Below are 8,823 nucleotides of genomic sequence, written 5' to 3'. Positions count from 1 at the left end.
TCAACAATATCTTCATTGAAACTCTTAATAAATAATACCAGTGTAATGGAATAATATTTTACGACGCTTCGTTATTTTATAGAACTGTACTTATGTAAACCGTACATCCTTATTTTCCACATGCCAGAGGCCCTTCTGTGCTGCATCCGTAGATATCAACTAACGTAACTTCCACTGCCACGTTTGCACCACAAGGCGGAACGTTTCTAACGTGCAGCTATCTCATGAACGTAGGTACGGACCAGAGGTTTGCGCAAGGCAGCTGCCTAGCTATAATTTCCGCCACTGAACAAGTTCTCCCCTATTTTTCCCCCTCTACACAATACGTGCGACTGTCGGCTGTAGAGAAGTTGTTGCGATGCTGGGTGACACCACATTGCGCAACACACTGTAGGCATTATTGTAGCTTTTACGGCCGTATACGTTACGTGCAACTGTGTTTATGGCTGTAGCGGTCGTGAGTGGCAACAGCGGAAGATTGCTGTGCAGACTTCGTGATTACGCTGCCGACTGCCTGTGTATATCGAGGCATGCCAAGGAAGAAAGCGAACAGTCTGTTACTGTCTCTTTGAGGCAATTATACCAAGTTGACTGCTCGTTGCAATGGAGCTAACACACTTGGGAGTGAACAGTGATTTCTTAAAAGGCGTTTTCACTTTGTACTGAACGACCAGCCACTGTGCCTTGCTTGGCCTCATTAACCGTGTCAGTTATAAGCCCACAACTAGAGTGGCAGATAGACCTATGAGCTGAGCAACGTAGGCGAGAGAGTAAGTGACCGTCTGTATAAAAAGCGATGTCCTCAGTGACTGACTGATCACCGCCTAAGAATAGAGACATGAAATTTGGAGAGGGTGTTTATCTATTACTATAGGTGGCGTTTAAGAAGCGATATTTTTCAAATTCCGTCCCCAAGGGGTTAAGTACGAGATGAACATTTTGAGGAAAATATCTTGTTATATTTTTAAAAAATTTAAAGCTAAATCTATTGGTATTTCACTTCTCGGTTAATACAAAGAACTATTTGCTAGTATCACCACAAGAACACAAAAAGCATGATTAACAAATACCTCGGACACCGGGTACCAGAACCGCCTTTTGGTCGGAAGTACATTCGGAGAAGACGGTGCTTCTACGACACTCACAAACTGCAACGGTGTTGCAGTTTACGAAGAACATAAAACTTCGACTTAAGAAAAACAAAAACAATCTGTGCAGACCACACAGTCTAAGCGAACTAGTCTGGATACAAACAAAATACGAGCTTGGTCCACACAACACGAGATGCTGTGGGCCGTAAGAGAAGCTCACTGCGGGGGCATCGCACCACGACTACGGCGAATTTCTAGCCAACTTCTTGTGAACCAGTTCACGTTTAACTACTGCGCAGTCACTACGAAACTAATGAGAGCAACCGAATAATAGGCTCACATAATCGGATGTCCGCCAGTTCCGCGTACCGGCTTTGACACCGACAGACCGCCGCGTCATCCTGCCCCAGTCGCGTCATCCGGATGCAGTACGGAGAGGTGTGGAGCCAACACACAGCTAACCGGCCATTGTCTGTTCCGGAAAAATTCGCCGTTATCGTTCAGTTTAGCAGAATACACCAGGGAGTAGGGCTGTCTCAGTGTTTTGGAACCATTACGAGGACGATAATGCAGCTACGTGTAGCCGATCAGGGAAACATTAGCGCAGCACGGTATAAAAGTCACAGCACCACCTCTGTACCAGCCTTTTCATATATTTTTCCGCCCACAAAGAAAGTGTCATCTGTGCCACGAGAAAGCATGCTGCGGCTGGAAGGCTCGCCACGCTATTACCGCCAGAGCGAATGTAGCGGCTGGGCATTTCGCGCCACTGGGGTCTGCCCGGCTGTTCGGAGCAACAAAAGGCTGCGGCAGTGGCAGCAGAGCGCAGGGGGCGGTGATTCCCCGCTGCGGAGGGCGGGGGTGGGGGGTTCCCCGGAGCGGCAACGTATTGTGTGTCTGCTGCGCGGCCATCAGATGGCGGGCAGATATGTAAGGACCGGTCCAGTGCGCCGCTGCTGCCGACGCACGCACGTCCGCACGCATTCACGGCGCCCGTGCGCACGCACACACACACACACATACACACACATGCATACACTGGGCCCGACACACGGGGGGGAAAAATGGAAAAGAGACGCCCTGCCAATTTGCAGCTGAGAGTTTTACTGAACCAGAAATAACGAACAGAGCGCTGGACACTGCAACTCGATTTCCGGAGCTTTTAGAGGCAGCGAGCATTATTTTAAAAGGGAATTTTTTACGCATCGCTAAAATCGCGCTTCCGTCGCCAGCAGCGCCGGTGTAACAAAAAAAAGAGAAAAAAAGAGCGGAGGTTTGGGGAGGAGAGGCGACGCGCTGGAACAAAACCAGGGCGCCAGCGAAAGAGGCCCGTACCGTAGGCGCGGGCCGGCGGGCGCGAACTACGGAAAGCGTGGGCGGCAGTCGGGTTTTCTTCGACGACGCGCTGCTCTGGTCAAAGGGGTACTTCGTTTCACTGATTCTGGTCCGCCGACAGAGTGGCACAGAGTCACATGCAGCAGTCACCTCTTTACAACTACATACACACTCCCCCAACCACTGTATGGTGCATGGCGGAGGATACCCTGTTCCGTTACTAGTCACTATCTCTCATTTCAGCAGTGGAAATTGACGACTGGCGCAGCAGAAGGGACGTTATTGTAGTGGGCCTTAACTCAAAGGGCAACGGCCTTGCCGCAGTGGCTACACCGGTTCCCGTGAGATCACCGAAGTTAAGCGCTGTCGGGCGTGGCCGGCACTTGGATGGGTGACCATCCAGGCCGCCATGCGCTGTTGCCATTTTTCGGGGTGCACTCAGCCTCGTGATGACAACTGAGGAGCTACTCGACCGAATAGTAGCGGCTTCGGTCAAGAATATCGTCATAACGGCCGGGAGAGCGGTGTGCTGACCCCACGCCCCTCCTATCCGCATCCTCCACGGAGGATGACACGGCGGTCGGATGGTCCCGGTAGGCCACTCGTGGCCTGAAGACTGAGTGCTTAGCTCAAAGCATTTCAGACCAAGTATCTGTGCGTATGGTAAACATTTTATTACATCTCCTGACTGGAAGAAATATTCGGAGAAATTCCAGATTTCCGTATAAAGTCATTTTATGAAATGTTCTGGAAAGAAGCAAGGCAACTGAAATTTTAGGCACATCATATATTGTATTACACGTAACAAAATGATCCCGTCGATATCTATGAATGCAAATTGATAACCAACATGATTACGCGCTAAGGTTTATACTAACTGTGAGACCATATAGGAGACAGTCTAATGGAAACAAGACATATAGGGACATAATAAGTGAACTGTTTATTATTTCAAAAGTAATCGCCGTAACTTAATACATTTATCCCACTGTCTAACAAGGTGGTCAATGCCTTGCATGGAAAAATGCCAACTACGGCGTGCTCCTTTTGATCGGAAGTAAATCGACAGCCACGAATGTCCTCATTCTGGGCTCCTACAATAAGGAAGTCGCATGGGGAGAGGATGTGTAAGGGCTTCCCAGCGTAGTGGAAACGTCCGTGGGTACGTGGGGCCCTCCTTACCCATCTGCCATACAGTCTCCATCTCCCGAATGCGATTTCCAGATTTTTGGAGCCCTGAAGAAAGACGTCCGTGATTGTCGATTTGCTTCGCACGAAAATATGTTCGCCTCGTTCCAGTCACGATTCCGTAGGCAACCGCAAACATTTCTCCACGAAGACACTGACCTTCTTGTTTCTCCGTGCGATAAATGTAGCAACAAGGTGATTATTTTTGAAGTAATACACAGTTTACTTATATTTTATAGCTGTCTCATTTTCATTTGACTGAGCCCTTATAGTGATTAAAACCCACTGCTTACATGCACGTGTGATCATATAACGTTTACTGCGTCGATAACGTCCATTTGGTTGAAATTGGACAATAATGGCTAGTAAGAAAAAATTATTCGAATAAGAGAGATTCAGTCGGATTTCGTCTTCATAAACTAAACTGAGTGAGGGGCTCGGAGCCACACAATACCGACCGGTGGATGAATCGTCCGTCTGCCACAGGTGTTGCGCGCGGGCTCTTGCTCCCGTGGTGGCAGATCGGATTGTGAGTGTATAGTGCGAGAGGACTCACTGTCCTCCCCTTGTTTCCACTCACAATAACTGGACGGAACAAGTCGTCTGGTACAAGTGTTTATTACATTAGACTTTACAACTTGCACAGGCAGCGCGCCAACTGCGGCTCCTGGCTTAGCTGGAAGACATACATACGCGCCCGTCTGCTACGGGGTCTCGCAGCTACCTGCTCGGCCGTTACCTCTACTTATCTTACCTGCGCGCACAAAGGACCTGGGAGATCCACTTCTGTACGCAGGTTGCAAATTCTTCCGACAGGGACCAGAGACTATACTAGACAGTCTGACCTGCCTAGTTTGAAGCTGCCACTAGATGGCAGTTGGTGTGAGTAGCTGAGTCCAAACAGGTGTCATTTGGAGGTTAGTACTGGAGGAAGAAGCGGTTGCCATACTCCGAGTTGTTAATGGCGGCATTCCGAACAGGAGCCGCTACTTACCGTCTCAGTAGTTCCCCCTACTGTCTTCGCGAGCTCGAGTCATGTTCGGCGGTAAATGGAATCGAACTCTGGTCACCCGTGTCGCAGCCCGATGCTTCAGAAGTGGACCAAACTGTTAAAAGTCCCCGTAGAGGTGGATAAATAAAGGGTGCTGCACTCTCAAGCGTCGCTCGTTAAAGGCCAACTGGCAAAGTAGAGATCGGTGGTGGATTGTGCGGGAAAAACAGCCAGCTGAGTCCTATTAAGAAAGCAACGGGCCAGCTCTTGGGAGGAACTCGCGTACTTCGGGTAGTACAGTGAGCTGCACGCGCCGGCAAGTTTTCAGGGCCGGCCGCAGGGCGCTCGGCCGGCGGTGAATGAGAGGCCCTCGGGAGGGTAGCAGGGGCAGGGCGGCGGGTATTATGCGCGACACGGCCCTTCCATTTGGAGCGCGCCCTCGAGGCCGGCTGACAATTACCGCCGATGTCTTCTCAGCCGGCGAGGAGCGGCCGCGGCCTCGAGCACGGCAGGGCCCCGCCTGGGAGGGCGCTCTGGGGCCGCACACCGGCGGGTCAGTGGCGGCCGGTACGAAACGACAAGTCAAGTGCTGTGTTGTCAGCAGAGAAGCTGTAATAACACAGTGGGTCATTCGGGACAGCTCAGTAGTGTCCAACACTGGATGTCACCTAACAAGGGAACCTCCCCATCGCACCCCCCTCAGATTTAGTTATAAGTTGACACAGTGGATAGGCCTTGAAAAACTGAACACAGATCAACTGAGAAAACAGGAAGAAGTTGTGTAGAACTGTGAAAAAATAAACAAAATATACAAACTGAGTAGTCCATGGGAAGATAGGCAACATCAAGGAGACTCGGAACGCAGGAGCCCCGTGGTCTCGTGGTAACGTGGGCAGTTGCGGAACGAAAAGTCCTTGGTTCAAATCTTTAATCGAGTGAAAAGTTTAATTTTTTATTTTCAGTTTATGTGACAAACTCTTATGTTTTCATCACTTTTTTCGGAGTGATTATCACATCCACAAGAAAACCTAAATCGGGCAAGGTAGAAGAATGTTTTTACCCATTCACCAAGTGTACAAGTTAGGTGGGTCGACAACATATTCCTGTCATGTGACGCACATGCCGTCACCAGTGCCGTATATAATATATCAGATGTTTTTCCCTGTGGAGGAATCGGTTGACCTATGCCCTTGCGATCAAATGTTTTCGGTTCCCATTGGAGAGGCACGTCCTTTCGTCTACTAATCGCACGGTTTTGCGATGCGGTCGCAAAACACAGACACTAAACTTATTACAGTGAACAGAGACGTCAATGAACGAACGGACAGATAATAACTATGCAAAAATAAAGTAAGTAAAATTTTCACTCGAGGGAAGACTTGAACCAAGGACCTCTCATTCTGCAGCTGCTCACGCTACCACGGGACGAGGGCGCTCCTGATCTCACATTGTCCATGATGTTACGTATGTGACCCATGAACTACTCAGTTTGTATATTTTGCTTATTTTTTCATAGTTCCACACAACTTCTTCCTGTTTTCTCAATTGATCTGTGTTCAGGTTATCAAGGCCTATCCACTGTGTCAACTTATAACTAAATCTGAGGGGGGTGCGATGGGGAGGTTCCCTTGTAAGTAACATATCCAACAGACACATTTAACCTTTCCAAAGTTTGCCAAGTCGACAGCTGTTGACGTGACTGTGCCAAATTACCGAAACGCGAACGAACGACTACAGCTAAACCGAGGCCAGGTACGCCTCACCTCGTACAGTGACCAACAGGGATCGTAGAGCTTCGCCGAGGGTGGTTATACGAGGTCACACGACATCGGCGGAAAGAATCAGAAGCAGAGTAACTGTCTGTAGGGACGGGGAACACGGTTCAGCAGCTCCTAAGAAGCCACGCTTTCCTCTAGAGAACGCTAAGCGACGGTTGAGGTGGTGTAAAGACAGTGCATGCCAGGAAACGAAGCTTTGGATTTGGCGAATGCTAAGGAACGTTACCTACGATATGTGTAGTGCCAACAGTCACGTGGGGTATGGGGGTGATTTCTGCGATTGGGGAGTGACCTCGACACCCCACCGCCCATCCTCACTATCTTGTCTGGTTTCGGCTGCCATTCCTCCAGAATCACATACCTCACCGAAATATTTGCAACAAAATTCAAGTCGTCGTAATGACGAAGGATGGACTCACCCTGTATTAATGTCTACTGATAGCGTCCCTGGCTACTCGTGATGAGCAGTATACGGTGCACGGCGGAGGGTACCTTGTTAGGCCTTCCCTCCCCTGTTCCACTCGCATGGGGATCGAGTGAAACAACCACTGTCTGTACAATTCCGTCCGAGGTTTTTTTTCTTCTCTTCACAGTGGCTCAAATGGCTATGAGCACTATGGGATTTAACATCTGAGGTCATCGGTCCCCTAGAACTACTTAAACCTAACTAACCTAATGACATCACACACATTCGTGCCCGAGGCAGGATTCGAACCTGAGACCGTAGCGGTCGCGCGGTTCCAGACTGAAGCGCCTAGAACCGCTCGGCCACACCGGCCACCTCTCTTCACAGTCCTTATACGAAATGATGGCAGTAGGATCGTTCTGCGGTCTTGTCCAAATGCCGGTTCTCACAACTATTTCAGTAGCGTTTCGAGTAAGTAACGTTATCTTCCCTCCACAGATTCCAACCCAAGTCAGAGCTCATTTCCACAACATTCGCTACTGGTAGCAAGCTTAGCAGCAAATCTCAGAACTGCTTCGATGTCTTCCTTTAAGCCGACCTGTCGGGATCCCAAACACTCAAGTATGGATCGCGCTACTGTCCTGTATGTGGTCTTTTTGTACGTGCACTACACAGTTTTAGAATTCTCTCAAAAAACTCAAGTCGTCCATTCGTCTTGCTTATAACTGGCCTTGCGTGCTTATTCCATTTCACGCACTTAGCAAACTAACGCGTAGACTTGCTATGTCAAGCAGCGCGCCAGTAATACTGGCGCCGCTGGTAAAGCTGTCACACAATAGCGGCGTCTGTGCAACAGTATCTCTGCAGAAGCTCCGGATTGGTCCGATGTCTGGCCAGGAGAAAGTGAGAGCGAAATCCGAAAAAAAGAGGTTCCTTTGAAGTGCAATCTGGCAGAGTGATTGCATTGATGCGACGTCCGAATATGTGGCTGCGGCATTGCAGGAGGGATCGAACTGTGGAGCGCAAAAACGGACAATGAACGGCCACAGAACATTCTGTGTACAGACGAAGCGCTTTTCCATCTAAACAGAATTGCAGAGTATAGCAACGGAAAATCCGGTTGGTTGGTTGGTTTGTTTAGAGTGAAAGGGACCAAACTGCAGGGTCGTCAGTTAAGCGGCAAACCAGTAGTAGTCGTCAAAGGAAGGAGGCAATAGGCGAATCCTGGAAAGCGTTAAGCGCAACTAACACAATTAAAAAGAGATAAAGCCCAGAAAAAAGGCAGCACCGGCAAGTCGTTAAAAGATGTCAAGGCATTGAAACGTAGAAATGAAAAAGAATAAAACGCAGAGGCCAGGCTCAGGAGGCTGGGCCACCCAGCCACGGACCTTGAGGGACACGGGGGGGGATCCACTTGCACATCAACCGGTAGTCTCATTCTGCAGAGGTAACGCTATGGCGCGAGCTGACAGCACCGTTCATCGTAGGGCCGTATATTTCTTTTCAAGGAGTTGGGTCCTGCAGGTCGTGTTACCTGTACCGTCACTACTAAACGCTAAACGTCTTTTGCCGTACCAACGTCATTGCAAGCCTTGTACATGGATGTAAGTGTAGGATCTTTTTTATGTGAGATGCCACTATACAACCGGTGAACCAGATGCTGCAGATTCATTTTGGGAATGCTAGAATTAAGAGCGAAGTGATTTTGTGTCGTTTGGAAAACGGTGACGGAAGTACGGGTTTGGGAGTGATCGTCACTTGCGCTCGTATAGATCAGTCGGTGATGACCGCGAAAGAAATTGTACTGGGTTCGAGTCCCAGCCTGCGGACAGTTTTCATCTGCCAGTAAGTTTCAGTCATTATGTTATCGTCATAGGATGGAGAGAAATGTTTTGCCTTCCCGTGTTTGTTCGCCAAATTAATACTACGGCGGTATTAATAATTTGATTAATTACTTCTCATCTTAACTGTGAGATCTGGAGACAGAGGGGAAGCTATCTCTCGTTCCTTAGACGTACAGCTACTTTTCTAATC

At 49.0% G+C, this 8,823-nt stretch overlaps 1 pseudogene; it reads left to right on the top strand.

Annotated features, from left to right (window-relative positions):
- Nucleotides 1–2,731: 2,731 nt before the first annotated feature.
- LOC124735557 lies at nt 2,732–2,849 on the top strand (annotated as a pseudogene).
- Nucleotides 2,850–8,823: the final 5,974 nt, after the last annotated feature.

Source organism: Schistocerca piceifrons, unplaced genomic scaffold (assembly GCF_021461385.2).
Source record: "Schistocerca piceifrons isolate TAMUIC-IGC-003096 unplaced genomic scaffold, iqSchPice1.1 HiC_scaffold_1683, whole genome shotgun sequence".
Classification (NCBI taxonomy): Eukaryota; Metazoa; Arthropoda; class Insecta; order Orthoptera; family Acrididae; genus Schistocerca; species Schistocerca piceifrons.
This window is presented reverse-complemented; position numbering and strand designations above follow the sequence as displayed.